This window comes from Gossypium arboreum, chromosome 2 (genome assembly GCF_025698485.1).
Source record: "Gossypium arboreum isolate Shixiya-1 chromosome 2, ASM2569848v2, whole genome shotgun sequence".
Lineage (NCBI taxonomy): Eukaryota > Viridiplantae > Streptophyta > Magnoliopsida > Malvales > Malvaceae > Gossypium > Gossypium arboreum.
Window position 1 is genome coordinate 101,762,594 of NC_069071.1, and position 26,012 is coordinate 101,788,605.

A 26,012-nucleotide genomic window follows, 5' to 3' on the forward strand; every position below is an offset into this window, starting at 1 on the left:
ATACAGAAACTTAATTATTATAAAGATTTAACAAATAATTGCCTAAAATTTTGGGGTGTTACAATAATAGCGAACATCATTTAGAAATTTTTGTCTCTGATGTAAGTTTGATTCATAAATAAGTATTATAGTTTGATTTTAAAATAGTGAGGTTTTAGTTTAAATGATAACCAGATTTTGTTGTGATGCCCGCTGTCGAATCCGACGATTAGGTCTAGTGAGGGTGTTACAAATTTAGTGGTGTTAGAGTACGATTTAGTTAGTCATTTGAACCTAGGAATTGGAAGGAGTACCCCTTATGTGCATGACCATTGATATGGCTTAGTCCCTTAGGTCTTTGTTCATTTAAGTTGTTATGTACTTAGTGCGTAAATGTGATGACCTAGATTGGCAGACAAAATGAAAGTAAAAGTTGACGAATAGGGAGAAAAACATTAAGTAAGGATAAGTAAATACATTAATTGAAAGGTACAAGTACTAAAAAAGTATAAATATTATTGAGGCAAAGATACAACAAAGATAAAATATCATAATCCACTGAATGGGTGTTGATCGCATGATTCGTAACAAGTAATAAATATTTATAATGAAGATCAAACCTAAACTAACTATTATCACGACGAAAAGGTAAGCACACCTATCGAACAATAGTATAGTAATGGCAAGATCGGGATATCGTACCCAAGGGAACCAAAAGTACTAGTAATAACTATCTTTTTATTATTTAACTTAGAAATAAGGAGGGGTTGTTTATTAAACTAATTAACTAAACTTAATTAACTAATTAAACTAAAGCAAAGTGACAATTTGGAAAAAGGCTTGAAGAAAAGTAATTGATAAAGACGACACCCAATGAGGAATCCATCTAGATTTCACTTATTATCTGACTCTGAACCAGACGATTTATTCACTTGACTTGATCCGTGAGACTCCCTAACCTATATTATTATCTCTTTTGAAACTAATAACGTCTAACCCTTAGTTGAATTAATTGAAATCTCTTTCTTAATTAAAACCCCTAGGGAAGCAGTAAATCGATCTATGGACTCCTATATTAGGTTTCACCCTAATCCGGTAAAATCTCGTAACCCTATTTCTAGGCGCTCGATCAACTCCTCTTAATTATGCCAAATCGACTCTTAGACAGGGACTTTTGATCCTCTGCATAAGCACATCAAATCATGAATTAATACCTGGAATATTAACTCAAGCATTAAAAACACATAATTAAGAACAAATCAAGTATTTATCATACAGTTCAGATAATAACAACAAGATCCATCATAGGTTTCAACCCCCTTAGGTATCTAAGGGGTTTAGTTTATAATAAAATAAGAGTGCATCTCAAAAGTATGGAAATAAAAAAACATAAAGAAAACTCTAAAACCCTTGAAGGAATTCTGAGAGAGATCTTCAGTCTTGGAGTATCTCCGGCTTTTGGGATGGATCGTCTGGCTTTCTTCAAGTAATTCTTGACGTGCGGTTTTGTACTCCAGAAAAGTTCTAGAGAGAGCCCCCCTTTCTAAGTCATACTTAGGGTGTTTATATAGGCTTTGGATTGGCTTTCTTCCTCCCTAAGTATCCTTTTCCGTGTAAAATACAACTATTTGAAAAAGGGACATGCCCGTGTGCCAAGGCCGTGTGACATGATTGCCAGGCCGTGTTCGATCCGTTAAATTGCACACAGCCGTGTGGGTAAATGGCTAGGCCTTGTGAATCGTGAAAGCCTTGGTCGACACTCTCGAAAGACACGAGCATGTGAGTTGCCCATGTGGCAAGGCTTAGGCTGTGTCATCTTCTCGATTTAGTCCGTTTTGTCCCTTTTTGGCTCCTTTTTGGCTCCTTTTGACTCTTGGTGCTCTCATGAGTACAAAACATGAAATAACCGGATTAAGAGCACCAAAATCCATAAATCTAGTAATAAACATCCATAAATATGCTAGGTATTTGGGGCAAAAATATGTATAATTTGGCGTTTATCAAATAACCCCCACACTTAAGCAGTTGCTTGTCCTCAAGCAAAACTCTCATTTACTGCTAGAATTCATTCTTCTCAATCACATTGTCATTACTGATAATGTTACAACTTATTCCACAGAAAATCATACAGTGAGAATTCAACTATAGGGGCATTAAAAGCGTCAAACAATCTAAATCGAATATTTTGATAATAAAATCATAGGTAATCTCCTTCCTCTAAGTAATTAACTTTAGTCTTAAATATACAAGAGATGACATCCTCACTAAAGATTCATTCAAATCACTCAAAGTGTTTAAGGTTCAAGATTAAACACTCAATTATCTAACATGAGAAGTTATTACTATAGGCTTGCATGAAAATCAGATCTCCACCACTTGTAAATGATATGATACACATATCAAAGGGTCTTTGCATGGTTGTAACGGGGTTTAGGTTATGGGTATGGATACAAGTTGAAGAGACAAAGGTTAGAATCGAGATAATTTCAATATATTACCCTACTATCAAAAACTTAATTACTGAATCATAAAAAAATATCTAGAACTAGATTACATGAGCTCATGACAACTTTAGCTTGCTGAAAATTACAATAATAATACTGAGTTTTTTTTTAAGAACAAATCAAGTCAATACAATATAGAAATCATACTTCCTGATTCAGTAACAAAAAATGGTGAACATAGTGAGGTAACAATATTAAAAATAATCCCGATAAAAAAGGGTAAATTAAGTAAGAGGATTTCAACAATAATGGGTTAATGGGTTAATGATGAGGGTTAATTAATAAAACGGGCTAGTAGGCTCAAGGGGGTTTACTAAGGGTTTAATTATGTGGGAAGGCTTTTTATGGAGTAAGTGGGTTAAATCCTAAGTGCCTTTATCATCTCAGTATATCAAATCATACGTGTGATCTCAACATGTATAATCGAAGCAAGTTCTAGAATAACAGTTCAATGTTGACACACTCAAATCACAAAAGAAGTGAGAAAGAAAGAAAGCTATATGCTCAAAAGGCTAAAAAATCTCACCAAAAATTTGGGTTTTTGATGTCATTCCTATATACTTAAGATTTCAAGATAATACCTCAATTTAGAAAAATAATCTAAAAATTTTAGTTCTCAAAATATCAATTTATCATGCTCGATTCTCTAATGTCCTATAATCAAATAATCATGCATAATTCCCATGGTTTAATTCATGACATATCAACAATAATTATAGATCAATCAGAATTCATTCGATCAATATTATGAGAAAATCAATTAAGCACAAGATCAAATTCAGGGATTTGAAAATAATGCAAAAAGTTAGGCATCATGTCCATGTTCACCCCCCATACTTAAGATGTACATTGCCCTCAATGTACAAAGATAGATTATTCAAAATAAAGAAAATCATAAGAGGAAAGGAGGTAAAACTCCCTGTTATATGGATGTGGAGCTTGATTCTGAGGCTGGAGTGTTTGGGGAAAGTGGTAGCTGCCACTGTTCTTAGCTAGATGAAGAAATTAGGTTGTTGAAAATGGCACTTGTGAGGTATTGTTTCCCATTTGTTTCCTCATTCCGTAAAATATTCTTAACAACTTTTCTTGGAAGTCTGTAGAATCATGAAGAGCGTATTAAGAGTTGGTGTGGAAGAGAGCGTAGTGGGATTAGTTGTTAGAAATACCAGGAAAAATGAAAAAAGTAAAATTTACTACTATAGATATGTTTTTCAAAAGAAAATAATAAAATTGAAATGAAAATAAAAATAAAAATAAAAAGATAGGAGGATTCAATGATCCTCGTCAGTGGGGCCCTCAGGTGGTGGCACTGGAGTGGCGATGTGAAAGTGTTGGCACAGCTACTGCATCATGGTCTGCATGTCATCCATCTGTCTATCACGTCGCCGATCTCGCTCATGAATCATCTTGAACTGTGTAGTGCAATACTGCTCGAAGTGAGCGAGTAGGTCGGAAAGGTGTGCCAATGAGGCAGCAGCATGAACTGGTCGCTCTCTAGGTGGCGTGGTAAAAGGCTCCTTGTGCTGTGGGGGACATAATCAGGAATGTCCTCTAGATCCTCCTCGTCAATGGCTTGAGTGAGACGGTACTGAGGAGGATCGGTCCCACGGCGGCGCTCAATCATCCTCATGTGTAACATAGTCATGATGCCCTGTGGGGACATCTGACCTATCAGTGTAAGCGCTGATGACTGGGCCACGATGTTGAGGAGGCTGAAGTGTTTGGAAATGTACGTCACGTAGGGGCTGATAGAGATTACTCCATTCCGATGCCGCTCGGTCTGATGGCGAATGGCTAAAGCGATGAGCTATGCCAAGTTAGTCACGTGTGCATTCGCCATGCACCATAAATAGTAGGCGTCATGGGTGTTGACAATGTTGGTGCTCTCTCTCCTTCCAATCAAGGTGTGTGCCAATACGGCATGGAGATAGCGTAGGGAAGGGGCGAGAGCTGAGGCCTTCGGGCGGCTAGGGTCGTAGGTGGAAGAAAGTGGTGCCAAAGCTTTCCAGCACAAGGAGGGAGAAATGTGGATATTGCGTGGTATTGCATTCATGTCCTCCTCCTCCATAAACTTATTCGTGTAAAGTCCCAAAGTGACTCCAAACTTTGGGACATTCATCGCACGAACTAGACCGCCTAATTGGAAGTGAATGGTGTCGGGGTCTTCATTGTTTGTCATCACCACCTGTAAATGAAAAGCAGAGCATAATTTTAAAGTTGGCTCTAAATAAGTGGGTTCGGTAATAGCGAAGAACCGTTCCTATGGGTCTATGAACAGGAGGGCGCGGATGGCATCAGCTAGCTGGACTTGCTCTATGGCAGCCCAATCAATGCAGTGACCTGTAGTGAGAGGTCGCGCGCGTATTATCTGAAATAGCTTCTTCTGCGAAGCTTACAGAAACTCAAGGAATGGGTGTCGAACTTCGGCTGTAGCACGTACCGAGGAAGAACTTGGTCCCTATGTCTCTTTGAGGATGGGAATGCGGCCTTCTTACCTCTCGATGATGACATAATGTACCAAAAACTACTGTAGGGTGGCGCACGGGCGTGTGGCGTGGGTGTACAGCCGTGTGGAGGAAAAATGGAGGGAAAAGAGAGGGGAAAGTGAGGATTAATTCAGGGGGAGTGGATTTTAGGGTGGTTTGAAGGTTGGGGAAGTGAGAATCTGGGTAATAGTGGCCGGAATAGGGATTAGAGAGTGGGGAAGGGGAGATTTCAGCTAGGGTTTTGAAAGGAATAAGAAAATGAACAGTGATTTGCTTATATAGGAGAGGTGCACACGGCCTAGGGCCACGCCCATGTACTCTGAAGGTGAGCCCGTGTTATTCGAATTTTGCAATTTAGGTCGTGCCCGGCTACTATCCCACGCCCGTGTGTCTGGGGCATGTGTGGCACACGGCCAGATCACATGGTCTTGCCTAGCCTTGTTCATTTGTCCCACGCCCGTGTATTGTTGTCCACGGTTTAACAGCCACGCACGTGTCAAAGAAACAGAATCGAGCCTTGCCCCTAGCACGACCATGTTTTTCTATTCCCACGCCCGTGTTCACCTATCAAGTTCACCTACGGCCATGTCGCACGGCCGTGGAGATTTATCGCATCCCGTGTTTTGGGGAAATCATGTCCTACTTCCACAAGGCCATATCGCACGGCCGTGTCTCTTCCCCTATTTGGCCATGGCTTTAGGCACGCCCGTGTAACTGGTCGTGTGTGCTGAAAAACTTTGCAATTCAAAGATAAAGTTAATGATTCAAAGTGTTAGAAATTAAAAATAAAGAAATCAAAATATGTTAATGCTTGGATTGCCTTCCGAGAAGCACTTATTTATAGTCTAAGCTCGACTTACCTCTCTAGTGAATGGTCAGAGTGGTTCGAGCAGCTTGTACTCCTCATTCCTGCTATCAATCTCATCAAAATAAGGTTTTAAACGTGTGTTCTTTACCTTAAAAGTTCAGAACCTTGGGTGACTCACCTCCACCGTACCGAATGGAAAAATACTGAGTACCGTAAGAGGGATTTCCTCATTTGGTGTGGTAGTGACAATGTGGGGATCTGCGACATCTAGTAAGACTTTATCGCCAACCTTAAGTTGATTAGGAGAGGTATCGGGCTTGTTTTGGCGTAGTTTTGGTTTATCATGTGTTCTTGGTTTGTGTGCTCGCCATTTGTCTAGCTCTTCTATCTGTAGTCTTCGTTCTTCATGAATGTGTCCTCTATCATCCTTGAAACATGGCTCTTGAACTTCTTTGAAGCTTGGTGTGGACTATTACCTTCAATGTTCGATGTGATGCCAGAATTATGAGCTTGAAGGGTGATCGTTTCGTCTCCCACACGAAGTGTAAGCTCACCTGTGCCAAAATCAATAATTGTTTTAGCAGTTGCTAAAAAGGGCCTCCCTAAAATCAAAGAGGTGTTATTATCCTCTTCTATGTCTAGAACAACGAAATCAATGGGAAATATGAACTTATCTACTTTCATGAGTACATCTTCAATAATACCCCTAGGGAATCTTATAGTTTTATCTTCCAATTGAATGCTCATCCTAGTTTGTTTAGGTTTCCCAAGACCTAGTTGCTTAAACATTTTGTAAGGCATGGCGTTAATACTAGCCCCTAAATCAGCTAATGCATGACTTATATCTAAACTACCAATTAAACAAGGAATTGTAAAACTCCCTGGATCTTTCAATTTGTGGGGTAACTTATTCTGTAGAATAGTCGAGCAGACTATATTTAGCTCCACATGCGACGCTTGGTCTAACTTCCACTTATTTACTAAAATCTCTTTTAAAAATTTCATCGCATTTGGCATCTACGAAAAAGCTTAAATAAACGGTAAGTTAATATGTAATTTTTTCAAAAGTTTAAGAAATTTATCGAATTGTTCGTCTGAGCGGTCTTTCCTTGTCGCGTTAGGGTATGGTGAACGAGGTTTATATTCGACAATCATTGGTTTGTTTGTATTTTGACCTACCTCATCTCTCTATTTGTTTACCACAGTTTCTTGCCTCGGTTCTGGTTCAGGCTCAATGACTCCTTCGTCATCTTGAGTATTAATTGCGTTGAGTTGTTCCCTTGGGTTAGGTTTGGTATTACTTGGCAAACTACCTTGTGGTCGTTTGGAAATCAGTTTGGAAAGCTGGCCTATCTGAGTTTCGAGTCCTTGGATCGATGCTTTTTGATTTTTAAGTGCTGTTTCGGTATTTTGGAAACGAGTTTCTGACATTGATATGGATTTTGAGAGCATCTCCTAAAGGTTCGGTTTCTTCTCTTGTTGATATAGTGTCTGTTGAAAACCCTGAGGATTTTGTGGCTTTTGATTCCCTTGACCACCACAGGAGAAATTTGGGTAGTTCCTCCAACCTGTATTATAAGTATTACTGTATAGGTTATTTTGAGATCTAAAGTTATTGTTACCCATATAGTTGACTTGTTCCTCTTCGGTTGTAGGATTGAAGGATTGATATTCTGTATGCACACCTCCTCCGCTTGAGTCACACATCATTACTAGATGTACCTTCGTAGAACTAAGAAAACCATCAATCTTTTTATTGAGAAGTTCTACCTAATTTGACAGCATAGTAACTGAGTTGACATTATAAATGCCGGCTGTTTTTGTTGGCTTAGTCCTCATGACTTGCCACTAATAGTTATTCAGTGACATTTCTTCAATGAATTCATAAGCCTCTTCAGGTGTTTTGTTATTGATGGTTCCGCCAACAGCTGCGTCAACCATTTGCCGAGTCGAGGGATTTAGACCATTGTGGAATGTTTGTACTTGCAGCCAAAGCGGTAACCCATGGTGAGGGCACCTTCTCAGTAAGTCCTTGTATCTCTCCCATGCATCGTAAAGTGTTTCTAAATCCATCTGTACAAAAGAAGAGATATCATTACGTAATTTATCCGTTTTAGTATGTGGAAAGTATTTTAGTAAAAAAAATTTGGTCATTTGTTCCCAAGTAGTAATTGACCCTCGTGGTAACGAGTTCAACCACTATTTAGCTCTGTTCCTCAATGAAAAAGGAAATAACCGAAGACGAATGACATCATCAGAAACGCCATTGATTTTAAATGTATCGCAAAATTCCAGGAAATTTGCTAAGTGAGCGTTGGGATCTTCATCCTGCAAACCATCAAACTGAACAAACTGCTGTATCATCTGAATAGTGTTAGGTTTTAATTCAAAAGTATTTGTAGATACAGCAGGTCTAACTATACTAGATTCAGTTCCTGTTAAAGAGGGTTTAGCATAATCATACATCGTGCGTGGAGATGGGTTTTGATTAGCCGCAATTGCAGGAGGTAGCTAATTGCCTTGGTTTTCAGCCATCTCGTCGATTGGGAGTTGAGTATTGTCTTCTTGGTCGTTCTCCATGTATCGTAAGCTGCACCTTATCTCTCTTTGATTTTGACGAACTGTACGATCGATTTCTTCGTCAAAAAGTAAGTCTCGACGGGTTTCTTCTAGTCATAAACTATAAAAATCTGCCAAGAGAAAAAAAAGATTAAATTAATAAAATTAAATTAAATTGCAAGAAAAATAAATGGCTAAAGTAATAAAAATTTAGTGTTCCTAATATTTTAGTACCCCGGCAACGGTGCCAAAAACTTGATCGCGTGATTCGTAACAAGTAATAAATATTTATAATGAAAATCAAACCTAAACTAACTATTATCACGACGAAAAGGCAAGCGCACCTATCTAACAATAGTATAGTAATGGCAAGACCGGGATATTGTACCCAAGGGAACCAAAAGTACTAGTAATAACTATCTTTTTATTATTTAACCTAGAAATAAGGAGGGGTTGTTTATTAAACTAATTAACTAATTAAACTAAAGCAAGAGACAATTTGGAAAAAGGCTTGAAGAAAAGTAATTGATAAAGACGACACCCAATGAGGAATCCACCTAGATTTCACTTGTTATCTGACTTTGAACCAGATGATTTATTCACTTGACTTGGTCCTTGAGACTCACTAAGATATATTATTAATTATCTCTTTCGAGACTAATAACGTCTAACCCTTAGTTGAATTAATCGAAATCTCTTTCTTAATTAAAACCCCTAGGGAAGCAGTAAATCGATCTATGGACCCCCATATTAGGTTTCACCCTAATCCGGCAAAATCTCGTAGCCTATTTCTAGGCGCTCGATCAACTCCGCTTAATTATGCCAAATCTACTCTTAGACAGGGACTTTTGCTCCTCTGCATAAGTACATCAAATCATGAATTAATACCCGGAATATTAACTCAAGTATTAAAAACACATAATTAAGAACAAATCAAGTATTTATCATACAGTTCAAATAATAATAACAAGATCCATCATAGGTTTCGACCCCTTTAGGTATCTAAGGGGTTTAGTTCATAATAAAATAAGAGTACATCTCAAAAGTATGAAAATAACAAAACATAAAGAAAACTCTAAAACCCCTGAAGGAATTCAAAGAGAGATCTTCAGTCTTGGAGTAGCTCCGTCTTTTGGGATGGATCGTCTGGCTTTCTTCAAGTAACTCCCGGCGTGCGGTTCTGTACCCCAAAAAAGTTCTGGAGAGAGCCCCCCTTTCTAAGTCATACTTAGGGTGTTTATAAAGGCTTTGGATTGGCTTTCTTCCTCCCTAAGTATCCTTTCCGTGTAAAATACAACTCTTTGAAAAAGGGACACTCCCGTGTGCCACGGCCGTGTGACTTGATTGCCAGGCCGTGTTCGATCTGTTAAATTGCACACGGCCATGTGGGTCAATGGCCAGGCCGTGTGAATCGTGAAAGCCTTGGTCGACACCCTCGAAAGACACGGGCGTGGGAGCTGCCCATGTGGCAAGGCTTAGGCCTTGTCATCTTCTCGATTTGGTCCATTTTGTCCCTTTTGGCTCCTTTTGACTCTTGGTGCTCTCCTGAGTACAAAACATGAAATAACCGGATTAAGAGCACCAAAATCCATAAATCTAGTAATAAACATCCATAAATATGCTAGGTATTTGGGGTAAAAATATGTATAATTTGGCATTTATCAAGTGTCTATGCCTTGTTTTGACTAAGCTTTACAAGAGAATGTTGGAATAATGGCAAGTTGAAACCTGGTAAGAAGGACCTTAGTGTTAGGGCGAATGGGGGTTAGTCCAGAAGAACGAGGAACGTACACTTGGATGACGTGTCACACCCTATACCCGTAACCCACGTCGGGGAGGAGTACAAGGTATTACCTAACTTGATTTCATGCATACAACCAATCTCAAGTCACTGAGACTCGATCGAAACGTAAAAATTTTTCAATTTCTACTTTAAACTTCTTATTATGGGCCTACGAGCCTCAAATCGACCGTTGAAAACCATATGGGACTATACCGGGTCCTTAAACCAACTATGAAAATTTTGTCCTTAAAACAGGGCACACGCCCGTGTGAACAATTCGACATGGTCGTGCTGATGGCCCATGTGGCTCACACGGCCTAAGCACCCTGGGACACGCCTGTGTCCCACACCCGTGTAGAATTAATTTCTAATTCACACCTGCAGGGGTTTTCACATGGCCAAACACATGCTCGTGTCATTGGCTCATGCCCCTTACACGGTCGTGACACACCCATGTCCTAGACCGTGTGCAAAAACTTGGGTATTCTGTTTCTGACGTCAGTACGCTCATAATGTCACACAGCCAAGGCGCACCCCCATGTGCTGGGCCGTGTCCTCCACACAGCTGAGACACACGACCGTGTCTCTGTAATACCCCTTACTTGTATCCAACGCCGGAACAGGGTACGAGGTATTACCAGATCATAATACATACCATTAAAAAAAACCGAGACAAAAATATGGCATCCAATTAGATTATGAATCATTATAACGTATGCCTTTAACAATATTAGCCAATTTCAATGGCTTTGTACAAAATAATCTGTCAAATACTATAACTAATATTTTATACCTAGGCAATTATGACACGTAACAAAATAACTAAGCCTACTATACATGCCATAATTCAAAATGTTTAGTTCTAATATCAAAAGAAATCTTGATAGTCGGGAAGATCTTCAATGATCTCTAACTCACATGCTTTTTGGATGACACTATAAGACGAAGAGAGAAAGAAAGTAAGCTTATAGCTTAGTAAGTAAGTATATAAATAATAATTAAGGAATCTAATATGTTTACAAAATAACTCAAGTATATCTATTTTTAAATTTCACTATTTACTCCAATTTGGTCAAGCTGTCTCTCCTGCGTCATGTTCACTAAATAAATCATAAGTCAAGTTGCGAAACTCAAAATCCAAATCCGTAAAATTTTCCTGAAACTAGACTCATATTAATTCTTACTGAAATTTTTCTAGAATTTTTGGTCCAGCCAATTAGTACAGTTTATTAGTTATAGTTTCCCCTACTATACGACTCAACTGATCTGACCTCTGTTCACTACGAATTGATTTTCTCCCAGTAAAAAAGTCACATAGCCATAAAATTTGTTTCTTTTAAATCTATACTCAATAAGGAATCTATGAATATAAAATATATTTCCTAATTATATTTTTACAATTTTTAATGATTTTTCAAAGTCAGAACAGGGGATCACATAGTCATTCTGAACAAGTCTCACAAAAATATAAATATCTCAAAATATAGGATTCCTTTACTTGCTCTATTTATTTTGAATGAAAATAGACTCATTAAGATTTAATTTCCTATCTCATTCAGCCCCTAATTAAATTCCTACTATTTTTGGTGATTTTTCAAATCCATGTTACTGCAACTGTCCAAAACAGTTTTATTGCTAATTCTCTCTTTCACACTTTCTTTGTATTAACCTCATTTTAACATGTATATCACAATTCATTTTCACCACATTCCATACATCACAAGTATAGGTCCATGATTACAATGTCACCATAAAATCATCCCGTTGAACACTTCGGATCAATCCTCGATACTTGGTGGTTTCAGCAAATAGCTCCACCCATCATATTTCATATAGTTCGGCTCTCTTGTACACATGGTGAACACTTAGTACTACCCATGTGACCGAGCCAGTTTATCTCGTAGCTCTCTTGTCTACATGGTGTCCTTCACTTGGAACCACACATGCGACCTAGCTACATTTATCCTCTCCCGTAGCTCTCTTGTCTACATGGTATACATCCCATATCACACATGTGACCTAGATACCATATAGTACCTCGTAGCTCTCTTGTACACATGATATGCACTCAGCACCATACATGTGACCTAGCTACGTACCAGCTTTATTATCCAATCTTTCCGAAGGTTCAACTGGGATTTTTCTCTTTATTACTTATTTCCACTTTTCCAATAGTCGATTCTGATTCAAAATTAGCTACAATATATAAAATATGCTGAAATATAAAAACGTAAATAAAGATAATGTATTATTTACATTCATATTCTACCATAAAACAACAAAATACATGCATATAATTCATGGGTAAATTTTTAAACATAAACCCTAACTCGAAATAATGGTAGAAATAGGTAAACCGAGCTACGAGGATTTCAAAAATGTAAAGAACATTAAAAACAGAGCTTGAATGCACTTACTATTGAGCTGGAAAGCTTGGAAAAAACTTTAGCTATGGTGGACTTACAAGGTTCGGCCAAGGAAGAAGATGGATGGACAAAAGTTGGCTTATTTTTCCCATTTTATTTCTTTTAATTACCAAATGACAAAAATACCCTTAACGCCTTTCTTTAAAATTTTGTCCTATTCATGCCCATTTTTGTCCATATAAAGTATAATGGTCTAATTGCCATTTAAGGACCTCTACTTAAAACCCCCATTTCAATCAAGTACATTATGAACTAGAACACACATTTTTCACCTATTTCAATTTAGTCCTAAACATCAAATTAAATACCTAGTCATAAAATTTTTAACCTCAGATTCGTGGTTTCGAAACCACTATTCCGTTTTGGCTCTAAATCGGGCTGTTACAACTCTCCCCCCTTTAGGGATTTTCATCCCTAAAAATCTTACCGGTAAAGAGGTTTGGGTACTGTTTTCTCATGGCTTCCTCCGGTTCCCACGTAGGTTCTTCTACCCCACGTCTTTGCCATAACACTTTTACTAAAGCTATACTTTTCTTCCTCAATTGTTTCACTTCTCGAGCCAAAATCTTAATCGGTTCCTCATCATAGGTCAAGTCCGATCAAATCTCTATTTCTGTTGGAGAAATTACATGTGAAGGATCAGAATGATAACGTCACAACATTGATACATGAAACACGTTATGAATTCTTTCTAACTCTGCCGGTAAGGCCAACCAATATGCCAATGGTCCAATCCTTTCAATAATCTCGTACGGCCCAATAAAACGGGGACTCAACTTGCCTTTTCAGCTAAATCTCAGAATCTTCTTCCGTGGTGACACCTTCAAGAACACTTTATCACCCACCTGAATTCAATCTCTTTTCTTTTTAAATCTGCATATGACTTTTGTCGATCTAAAGCAGCTTTCGAGCAATCATGAATTGCTTTTGCTTTCTCTTCGATTTCTTCAACTAAATCAACTCCGTGAATCTGTTTCTCACTAAGTTCGATCCAATATAATTGAGTCCGACACTTGCAACCATACAAGGCTTCGTATGGTGCCATCTGTATACTCGATTGAAAACTGTTATTGTAGGCAAATTCAACCAAAGGTAGATATTTCTCCCAACTGCCTTCAAAATCTAAAAATAGCATCTAAGCAAATCTTCGAGTACTTGGATTATTCTTTCTGACTGACCATCTGATTGTGGATGAAACGCGGTACTAAAATTCAATTTTGTACCCAAAGCTTCTTGTAACTTTTTCCAGAATCTCGTGGTAAGCCTCGGATCTCTATCTGATATTATAGACATAGGTACCCGCACAACCTCACAATTTCAGCAATATATAATTCAGCTAATTTATCAAGTGAGTAATCGGTACGTACCGGTATAAAGTGAGTCGACTTTGTTAACCTATCAACCACTACCCAGACAACATTCTTCTTTTTTAGAGTTAAAGGCAAATCGGTTACAAAATCCATGGTAATCCTATCCCATTTCCACTCAGGTACCATCACCGGTTGGAGTAATCCTGAAGGAACTTGATGCTCAGCTTTTACTTGTTGACAGATCAAACACTTGGTTACAAATTCAGAAATGTCTCTTTTAATGCCTGGCCACCAATATAACTTCTTTAAATCATTATTCATTTTTGTGCTACCAAGGTGAATTGACAAACAACCACTGTGCGCCTCATGTAATATCTTCTGAATCAATTCATCATTTTTCAATACACATATCCTGTCTCAAAGCATCAAACGGTCATCTGGTCCAACACGAAAATCTGAGTCGTAACTCGATTCGCACTGAGTTCTCTTAGTTCGAAACTCACTATCATTCTTTTGAGCATCACAAATTAGCTGGAGAAATAACGGTTTAGCCCTCATCTCTGCCAAGATTGACCCATCATTAGACAATGCTAACCTCGTATTCATGGCTCTCAAAGTAAAAAGAGATTTCCTGCTCAAGGTATCAGCAACTATATTCGCCTTCCCCGGATGATAATCAATCACTAGCTCATAATCTTTCAATAATTCAAGCCATCTCTGCTGTCACAGATTCAAATCCTTTGGACTCATCAAATACTTCAAACTTTTGTAATCAGTAAAAATTTTGCATTTTTCACCATACAAATAATGACACCAGATTTTCAAGGGAAAGACAACAGCTGCCAATTCCAAATCATGTGTAGGATAGTTCTTCTCATGCAGTTTTAACTATCTTGAGGCATAAGCTACCACTTTACCCTCTTGCATCAGCACACATCTAAGGCCTGTCAATGAGGCATCACTATAAATTACGAACTCCTTCCACGGCTCAAATTTGTACTAAAATCGGTGCTTGATCAATCGTGCTTTCAGCTTTTCAAAACTCTGCTGACATTTATCAGTCCATTCAAACTTAACATTCTTTTGTAGCAACTTAGTCATTGGAGAGGCAATCATCGAAAATCCCTTGACAAAACGGCTATAACACCTAGCCAAGCCTAAAAAACTTCTAACCTCAGATACATTCTTTGGCCGTTTCCAATCAACGATCGCAGAAATTTTGCTCAGATCCACCCGAATACCATCACCTGAGACTATATGTCCCAAAAATCCAACTTCACGAAGCCAGAACTCACTTTTGCTAAACTTAGCAAACAGTTTCTTTTCTCTCAAGATCTGCAATATGGTTCTCAAGTGTCCGGTGTGCTCAGACTCGTCTCGAGAATAAATTAGGATGTCATCTATGAACACTACTACAAACTTATCCAAATATGGTCGAAAGATTCGGTTCATCAAGTCCATGAATATAGCTGGAGCATTAGTTAAGCCGAAAGGTATCACAAGGAACTCATAATGTCCATACCTTGTCCTAAAGGCGGTTTTTGGCACATCTGACTCTTTAACTCTCAATTGGTAGTAACCAGATCTCAAATCGATCTTTGAAAACACTGTTGCCCCCTTCAACTGGTCGAATAAATCGTCAATCCTCGGTAACGGGTACTTGTTCTTTATAGTCACCTTATTGAGCTGACGGTAATCAATGCAAAGCCTCATTGAGCCATCTTTTTTCTTTACAAACAATACAGGAGCACCCCAGGGAGAGAAACTCAGTCTCACAAATCCCTTGTCTGTTAACTCTTGCAACTAGGCCTTCAATTCTTTTAATTTAGTTGGAGCCATTCTATATGGAGCAATCGAGATCGGTGCAGTCCCCGGCAACAAATCAATGGCAAACTTTATCTCTCTGTTCGGAGGTAACCCAGGCAATTCCTCTGGAAATACATCTGGAAATTCACAGACTATTGGCACTAATTCAAGCTTCATTTCAGACATCTCAGTATTCATTACATAGGCAAGATAAGCTTCACACCCTTTCCTTATGTATTTCTGTGCAGACATGTGCGAAATCACCATAGGCAATTTATTTGATTCATCTGTTTCAACCCATAAAATTTCACCATTTTCACATTTCAACTCTAGTGTTTTCTATTTACAATTTACCTTGGCATCATACAATGTCAACCAGTCCATTTCCAAGATAACGTCAAACTCATCAAATGGTAACAGCATCAGATTAGTCGGAAAATAGTGACCTTGAATCATTAATGGGCAATTCTTGCAAACCTTATCAACTAGCACATATTGGCCGAAGGGGTTCGACACTTTAATCGCAAACTCAGTAAACTCAACAGGTAACTTCTTATTAGATACTAAATTCACACAAATATAGGAATGAGTAGACCCGTGATTAATCAATGCAATAACAATAGTATCATAGAGAAAAATGTACCAAGAATCACATCGGAGATGATGCATCCTCTCGAACACGTATGGTATAAGTAGCGGCGCCTAACCACGATCTTGCCGCTGAATCTTTCATCACAGTTTTACTACTAGCCCCACTTCCAGTATTTCTCGGTGGTCTACCTTTGCTGGCGGTAGTACTCTGTCTAGCACACTGAAATTTTTCTTCTTTAACTTTCTCCGAACAGTCTCTGATAAAATGCTCTCGAGAGCCACACCTGAAACAAGCTCTCTCGTTTCCCCAACACTCACCAAAATGTTGCCTGGCACATTGCTGACATTCGGGCTTTCTAGACAGCACATTATCCACACTTGCCACTGAAGTAGCTTGAGCTTTAGACCCCGAATATGTCTTACCACGATCTCTGTGTGAATCCCCAGCTGAAACTGTCATTCGAGGGTTTGTCTCTTTGGACCTCTTTGATTGAGATTGAAATGACTTGCTTATCGGCCTCTTTCTGGCATCTCAGGCCTCAATAGCAGCTTTTCTTATTTCTTTGTTCAATTCTTCGGCTTTAAGAGCTCGGTCAACTAGTACTACTTATTCTTTCAGCTCCAGAATTCCTACAAGCACTTTAATATCCTCATTAAGGCCATCATCAAATCTTTTACACATAATAGCCTCGGTGGACACACATTCCTGGGCATACTTGCTGAGTCTAACAAATTCGCGTTCATACTCTGCCACAGACATCTTGCCCTGCTTCAATTCAAGGAACTCCTTCCGTTTTTGATCAATAAATCGCTAACTTATGTATTTCTTTCTGAATTCTTCCTAGAAGAAATCCCAAGTAACCCTTTCTTTTGGCACCACTGCTACCAAAGTCTTCCACCAATGGTAGGCTGAATCTCTCAAAACTGATACAGCACACTTTAAACACTCTTCAGGTGTACATGAGAGCTTAACAAATACACAGGTAGAAATTTCAAGCCAGAACTCTGCTTTCTCGGGATCATCATCGATCTTTGCTCTAAACTCTTCAGCCCCTTGTTTCTGAATCTTGTCGACCGGAGGCTTGTTCATTCTTACCAAATCTATGCCTTGAGCAGCTACAGGAACTGTTTAAGGTAGGGGAGGGAATGGAGGAGGTTGAGCATTTGGGTTTGCTCGAATAAACTCAGTATACCAATTGTTCATCATTTGGAGAAAGGCATTTCGAGCCTCATCTCCCTGTCTCAATGTCTCAGGTCTACTTTCAACAGGCGCAGTCCCTTGCGCGGGAGCCGATGCATTACTAGCAGCGTCATCAGCCGCACTTCCGTCGGGATCCATTACTATATTAAAACAAAACACAATTTAGAATGATCAGGAGTCACCACACTATCACAGTATATTTATGGCATGTATAGCTAGAATTTTACACACACTATATTAATCCGAGAACTGACTAAAGATAGCTCTCATACCACTAAATGTAACACCCCTTACTCGTATCCAACGCCGGAACAGGGTACGAGGTATTACCAGATAATAATACATACCATTAAATAAAACCGAGACAAAAATATGGCATCCAATTAGATCATGAATCATTATAACATATGCCTTTAACAATATTAGCCAATTTCAATGGGTTTGTACAAAATAATCTGTCAAATACTGTAACTAATATTTTATACCTAGGCAATTATGACACGAAACAAAATAACTAAGCCTACTATACATGCCATAATTCAAAATGTTTAGTTCTAATACCAAAAGTACTGATAGTGCGGGCAGATCTTCAATGATCTCTAACTCCTGTGCTTGCTGGATGACACTATAAGACAGAAGAGAGAAAAGAAAGTAAGCTTATAGCTTAGTAAGTAAGTATATAAATAATAATTAAGGAATCTAATATGTTTACAAAATAACTCAAGTATATCTATTTTTAAATTTCACTATTTACTCCAATTTAGTCAAGCTATCTCTCCTGCGTCATGTTCACTGAATAAATCATAACTCGAGTTACGAAACTTGAAATTCAAATCCGTAAAATTTTCCTGAAACTAGACTCATATTACTTCTTACTAAAATTTTTCTAGAATTTTTGGTCAGGCCAATTAGTACAGTCTATTAGTTAAAGTTTCCCCTGTTATACAGCTCGACTGATCTAACCTCTGTTCACTACGAATTGATTTTCTCCCAGTACAAAAGTTACATAGCCATAAATTATTTTTCCTTTAATTCTAGACTCAATAAGGAATCTATGAATATAAACTATATTTTTTAATTATTTTTGTAAATTTTTAATGATTTTTCAAAATTAGAACAAGGGATCACATAGTCATTCTAAACAAGTCTCACAAAAATATAAATATCTCAAAATATAGGATTCTTTTACTTGCTCCGCTTCTTTTTCATGAAAATAGACTCATTAAGCTTTAATTTCCTATCTCATTCAGCCTCTAATTAAATTCCTAATATTTTTGGTGATTTTTCAAATTCACGTTACTGCAACTGTCCAAAACAGTTTTATTGCTAATTCTCTCTTTCACACTTTCTTTGTATTAACCTCATTTTAACATGTATATCACAATTCATTTTCACCACATTCCATACATCACAAGTATAGGTCCATGATTACAATGTCACCATAAAATCATCCCGTTGAACACTTCGGATCAATCCTCGATACTTAGTAGTTTTAGCACATAGCTCCACCCATCATATTTCATATAGTTCGGCTCTCTTGTACACATGGTGAACACTTAGTACTACCCATGTGACCTAGCCAGTTTATCTCGTAGCTCTCTTGTCTACATGGTGTCCTTCACTTGGAACCACACATGCGACCTAGCTACATTTATCCTGTCCCGTAGCTTTCTTGTCTACATGGTATACATCCGTATCACACATGTGACCTAGCTACCATATAGTACCTCGTAGCTCTCTTGTACACATGATGTGCACTCAGCACCATACACGTGACCTAGCTATGTACCATCTTTATTATCCAATCTTTCTGAAGGTTCAACGGGGATTTTTCTCTTTATTACTTATTTTCATTCCTCCAATAGTCGATTATGATTCAAAATCAGCTAAAATATATAAAATATGCTGAAATATAAAAACTTATATAAAGATAATGTATTATTTACATACAAACTTACCTAAGTGCAAAATATGGAAATTTTGCAATTTAGTCCAAAATCTTTTCCTTCCCCCGTTTGAGGTCTATTCCACGCCTTTCTTGATCTATAACAACACATTTAGCTCATTTAACACTTATATTATCTATTTCAATCCAAAAATCACATTATGGAAAAATTATGTTTTTGCCCCCTAACTTTTACAAAATTACGATTTTGCTCTTAGGCTCGGAAATTTAATTTCAGCCTTTATTCTTATTTTTTATGACATGCTGATCATTTTTCCCTTCTATGGAAACATCAAATTCTAACTCTAACACATAGTTATAAATAATAGGTATTTTTACCGATTATGTCGTTTTGCTCGCTTTCGCTAAAAATCGCTTAGAAAAGATCGTTCTCCTAACTTCAAACATTCATATTCTACCATAAAACATCAAAATACATGCATATAATTCATGGGTAACTTTTTAAACATAAACCCTAACTCGAAATAATGGTAGAAATAGGTAAACCGAGCTATGAGGATTTCAAAAATGTAAAGAACATTAAAAACGGAGCTTGAATGCACTTACTATTGAGCTTGAAAGCTTGGAAAAAACCCTAGCTATGGTGGACATACAAGGTTCAGCCAAGTAAGAAGATGGATGGACAAACTTTTGGCTTATTTTTCCCATTTTATTTCTTTTAATTACCAAATGACAAAAAATACCCTTAAGGCCTTTCTTTAAAATTTTGTCCTATTCATGCCATTTTTGTCCATATAAAGTATAATGGTCAAATTCATTTAAGGACCTCTACTTAAAACCCCCATTTCAATTAAGTACTTTATAAACTAGAACACACATTTTTCACCTATTTAAATTTAGTCCTAAACTTCAAATTAAACATCTAGTCATAAAATTTTCAACCTCAGATTCGTGGTTTCGAAACCACTATTCCGTTTTGGCCCTAAATCGGGCTGTTACAACTCTCCCCCCTTTAGGGATTTTCGTCTTTGAAAATCTTACCGGTAAAGAGGTTTGGGTTCTGTTTTCTCATGGCTTCCTCCGGTTCCCACGTAGCTTCTTCTACCCCATGTCTTTGCCATAACACTTTCACTAAAGCTATACTTTTCTTCCTCAACTGTTTCACTTCTCGAGCCAAAATCTTAATCGGTTCCTCATTATTGGTCAAGTCTAATCAAATATCAATTTCTGTTGGAGAAATCACATGTGAAGGATCAGAACGATAACTTCGTAACATTGATACATGAAACACGTTATGAATTCTTTCTAACTCTGCCAGTAAGGCCAACCGATATGCCAATGGTCCAATCCTTTCAATAATCTCGTACGGCCCAATAAAACGCGGACTCAACTTGCCTTTTCGGCTAAATCTTAGAATCTTCTTCCATGGTGACACCTTCAAGAACACTTTATCACCTACCTGAAATTCAATCTCTTTTCTTTTTAAATCTACATATGACTTTTGTCGATCTGAAGCAGCTTTCAAGCAATCACGAATTGCTTTTACTTTCTCTTCGATTTCTTTAACTAAATCAACTCCGTGAATCTGTTTCTCACTAAGTTCGATCCAATATAAAGGAGTCCAACACTTGCGACCATACAAGGCTTCGTATGGTGCCATCTGTATACTCGACTGAAAACTGTTATTGTAGGCAAATTCAACCAAAGGTAGATATTTCTCCCAACTTCCTTCAAATTCTAAAATACAGCATCTAAGCATATCTTCGAGTAGTTAGATTCTTCTTTCTGACTGACGATCTGATTGTGGATGAAAAACGGTACTAAAATTCAATTTTGTACCCAAAGCTTCTTGTAACTTTTTCTAGAATCTCGAGGTAAACCTCGGATCTCTATCTGATATTATAGACATAAGTACACCGTGCAACCTCCCAATTTCTGTAATATATAATTCAGCTAATTTATCAAGTGAGTAATCGGTACGTACCGGTATAAAGTGAGCCGACTTTGTTAACCTATCAACCACTGCCCAGACAAAGTTCTTCTTTTTAGGAGTTAAAGGCAAACCGGTTAAAAATCCATGGTAATCCTATCCCATTTCCACTCAGGTGCCATCACCGGTTGGAGTAATCCTGAAGGCACTTGATGCTCAGATTTTACTTGTTGACAGATCAAACACTTGGTTACAAATTCAGAAATGTCCCTTTTCATGCCTGGCCACCAATATAACTTCTTTAAATCATTATACATTTTTGTGTTACTAGGGTGAACTGACAAACAACCACTGTGCACCTCATGTAATATCTTCTGAATCAATTCATCAATTTTTGGTACACATATCCTGTCTCGAAACATCAAACAGTCATCTGGTCTAACTTGAAAATCTGAATCGTAACCTGATTCGCACTGAGTTCTCTTGGTTCGCAACTCACTATCATTCTTTTGAGCATCACAAATTAGCTGGAGAAATAAAAGTTTAGCCCTCATCTCTGCCAAGATTGACCCATCATTAGACAATGCTAACCTTGTATTCATGGCTTTCAAAGTAAAAAGAGATTTCCTGCTCAAGGTGTCAGTAACTATATTAGCCTTCCCTGGATAATAATCAATCACTAGCTCATAATCTTTCAAAAATTCAAGCTATCTCCGCTGTTGCAGATTTAAATCCTTTTGATTCATAAAATACTTCAAACTTTTGTGATCAGTAAAAATTCGGCATTTTTCACCATACAAATAATGGCGCCAGATCTTCAAGGCAAAGACAATAGCTGCCAATTCCAAATCATGTGTAGGATAGTTCTTCTCATGCGGTTTTAACTGTCTCGAGGCATAAGCTACCACTTTACCCTCTTGCATCAGCACACATCCAAGGCCTATCAATGACGCATCACTATAAATTACGAACTCCTTCCCTGGCTCGGGCTGTACTAAAATCGGTGCTTCAATCAATCGTGCTTTCAGCTTTTCAAAACTCTGCTGACGTTTATCAGTCCATTCAAACTTAACATTCTTTTGCAGCAACTTACTCATAGGAGAGGAAATCATCGAAAATTTCCTCGACAAAACGTCTATAATACCTGGCCAAGCCTAAAAAGCTTCTAACCTCAGATACATTCTTTGGCGGTTTCCAATCAACGATCGCGGAAATTTTGCTCGGATCCACCCGAATACCATCACCTGAGACTATATGTCCCAAAAATCCAACTTCACGAAGCCAGAACTCACTTTTGCTAAACTTAGCAAACAGTTTCTTTTCTCTCAAGATCTGCAATATGGTTCTCAAGTGTCCGGTGTGCTTAGACTCGTCCCGAGAATAAATTAGGATGTCATCTATGAACACTACCACAAACTTATCCAAATATGGTCGAAAGATTCGGTTCATCAAGTCCATGAATATAGCTGGAGCATTAGTTAAGCCGAAAGGTATCACAAGGAACTCATAATGTCCATACCTTGTCCAAAAGGCGATTTTTGGCACATCTCACTCTTTAACGCTCAATTAGTAGAAACTGGATCTCAAATCAATCTTCAAAAACACTGTTGCCCCCTTCAACAGGTCGAATAAATTGTCAATCCTCGGTAACGGGTACTTGTTCTTTATAGTCACCTTATTGAGCTGATGGTAATCAATGCAAAGCCTCATTGAGCCCTCTTTCTTCTTTACGAACAATACAGGAGCACCCTAGGGAGAGAAACTCGGTCTCACAAATCCCTTATCTGTTAACTCTTGCAACTGAGCCTTCAATTCTTTTAATTCAGTCGGAGCCATTCTATATGGAGCAATTGAGATCGGTGCAGTCCCCGGCAACAAATCAATGGCAAACTTTATCTCTCTGTTCGGAGGCAACCTAGGCAATTCCTCTAGAAATACATCTGGAAATTCACAGACTATCGGCACTGATTCAAGCTTTATTTCAGACATCTCAGTATAAATTACATAGGCAAGATAAGCTTCACACCCTTTCCTTATGTATTTCTGTGCAGACATGTGCGAAATCACCATAGGCAATTTATTTGATTTATCTGTTTCAACCCATAAAATTTCACCATTTTCACATTTCAACTCTAGTGTTTTCTATTTACAATTTACCTTGGCATCATACAATGTCAACCAGTCCATTCCTAAGATAACGTCAAACTCATCAAATAGTAACAACATCAGATTAGCCGGAAAACAGTGACCTTGAATCATTAATGGGCAATTCTTGCAAACCTTATCAACTAGCATATATTGGCCTAAGGGGTTCGACACTTTAATCGCAAACTCAGTAAACTCAACAAGCAACTTCTTATTAGATACTAAATTCACACAAATATAGGAATGAGTAGACCCGGGATCAATCAATGCAATAACAATAGTATCATAGAGAAAAAAATGTACCAGTAATCACATCGGGAGATGATACATCCTCTCGGGCACGTATGGTATAAGCTCTAGCAGGCGCTCTAGCTTCTCATCTTACCACTAAATCTTTCATCACAGTTTTACTACTAGCCCCACTTCCAGTATTTCTTGGTGGTCTACCTCTGCTGGTGGTAGTACTCTGTCTAGCACTCTGAAATTTTTCTTCTTTAACTTTCTCCGAACAGTCTCTGATAAAATGCTCGCGAGAACCATACCTGAAACAAGCTCGCTCGTTTCCCCAACACTCACCAAAATGTTGCCTGCCATATTGTTGACATTCGGGCTTTCTAGACCGCACATTATCCACACTTGCCACTAAAGTAGCTTGAGCTTTAGACTCCGAATATGCCTTACCACGATCTCTGTGTGAATCCCCAACTGAAACTGTCATTCGAGGGTTTGTCTATTTGGACCTCTTTGATTGAGATTGAAATGACTTGCTTATCGGCCTCTTTCTGGCACCTCGGGCCTCAATAGCAGCTTTTCTTCTTTCTTTGTTCAATACTTCCGCTTTAAAAGCTCGGTCAACCAATACTATAAATTCTTTCAGCTCCAGAATTCCCACAAGCACTTTAATATCCTCATTAAGGCCATCCTCAAATCTTTTGCACATAATAGCCTCGGTGGACACACATTCCTGGGCATACTTGATGAGTCTAACAAATTCGCATTCATACTCTGCCACAGACATCTTGCCCTCCTTCAATTCACGGAACTCATTCCTTTTTTGATTAATAAATCGCTGACTTATGTATTTCTTTCTGAATTCTTCCTGGAAGAAATCCCAAGTAACCCTTTCTTTTGGCACCACTGCTACCAAAGTCTTCCACCAATGATAGGCCGAATCTCTCAAAAGTGATACAGCACACTTTAAACACTCCTCGGGTGTACATGAGAGCTCATCAAATACACGGGTAGAATTTTCAAGCCAGAACTCTGCTTTCTCGAGATCATCATCGATCTTTGCTCTAAACTATTTGGCCCCTTGTTTTCGAATCTTGTCAACCGGAGGCTTGTTCATTCTTACCAAATCTATGCCTTGAGCAGCTACAGGAACCGTCTGAGGTATGGGAAGGGGTGGAGGAGGTTGAGCATTTGGGTTTGCTCGAATAAACTCAGTATACCAATTGTTTATCATTTGGAGAAACGCATCTCGAGCCTCATTTCACTGTCTCAATGTCTTAGGTCTACTTTCAACAGGCGCGGTCCCTTGCGCGGGAGCTGGCGCATTACTAGCAGCGTCATCAGCCGCAATTCCGTCGAGATCCATTACTATATTAAAACAAAACATAGTTTAGAATGATCAGGAGTCACCACACTATCACAGTATATTTATGGTATGTATAGCTAGACTTTTACACACACTATATTAGTCTGAGAACCAACTAAACCATAGCTCTAATACCACTAAATGTAACACTCCTTACTCGTATCCAACGCCAGAACAGGGTACGAGGTATTACCAGATCATAATACATACCATTAAATAAAACCGAGACAAAAATATCGCATCTAATTAGATCATGAATCATTATAACATACGCCTTTAACAATATTAGCCAATTTCAATGGGTTTGTACAAAATAATCTGTCAAATACTGTAACTAATATTTTATACCTAGGCAATTATGACATGAAACAAAATAACTAAGCATACTATACATGCCATAATTCAAAATGTTTAGTTCTAATACCAAAAGAACTGATAGTGCAGGAAGATCTTCAATGATCTCTAACTCCTGTGCTTGCTGGATGACACTATAAGACAGAAGAGAGAGAAGAAAGTAAGCTTATAGTTTAGTCAGTAAGTATATAAATAATAATTAAGGAATCTAATATGTTTACAAAATAACTCAAGTATATCTATTTTTAAATTTCACTATTTACTCCAATTTGGTCAAGCTGTCTCTCCTGCGTTATGTTCACTGAATAAATCATAACTCGAGTTACAAAACTCGAAATTCAAATCCGTAAAATTTTCCTGAAGCTAGACTCATATTAATTCTTACTAAAAGTTTTCTAGAATTTTTGGTCCAGCCAATTAGTACAGTTTATTAGTTAAAGTTTCCCCTCTTATACATTTCATTGATCGACCCTGCTCACTACTGAATTGATTTTCTCCCAGATACAAAAGTTACATAGCCATAAAATTTGTTTCCTTTAAATCTAGACTCAATAAGGAATCTATAATATAAACTATATTTCTTAATTATTTTTGTACAATTTTTAATGATTTTTTAAAATCAGAACA

At 37.9% G+C, this 26,012-nt stretch overlaps 1 non-coding gene across 1 annotated transcript; it reads left to right on the plus strand.

Moving 5' to 3' along the window:
• Nucleotides 1-7,776: 7,776 nt before the first annotated feature.
• On the plus strand, nt 7,777-7,883 carry LOC128289721 (small nucleolar RNA R71). The gene has a single exon (XR_008279366.1). It is a non-coding gene; the product is annotated as a small nucleolar RNA R71 (small nucleolar RNA).
• Nucleotides 7,884-26,012: the final 18,129 nt, after the last annotated feature.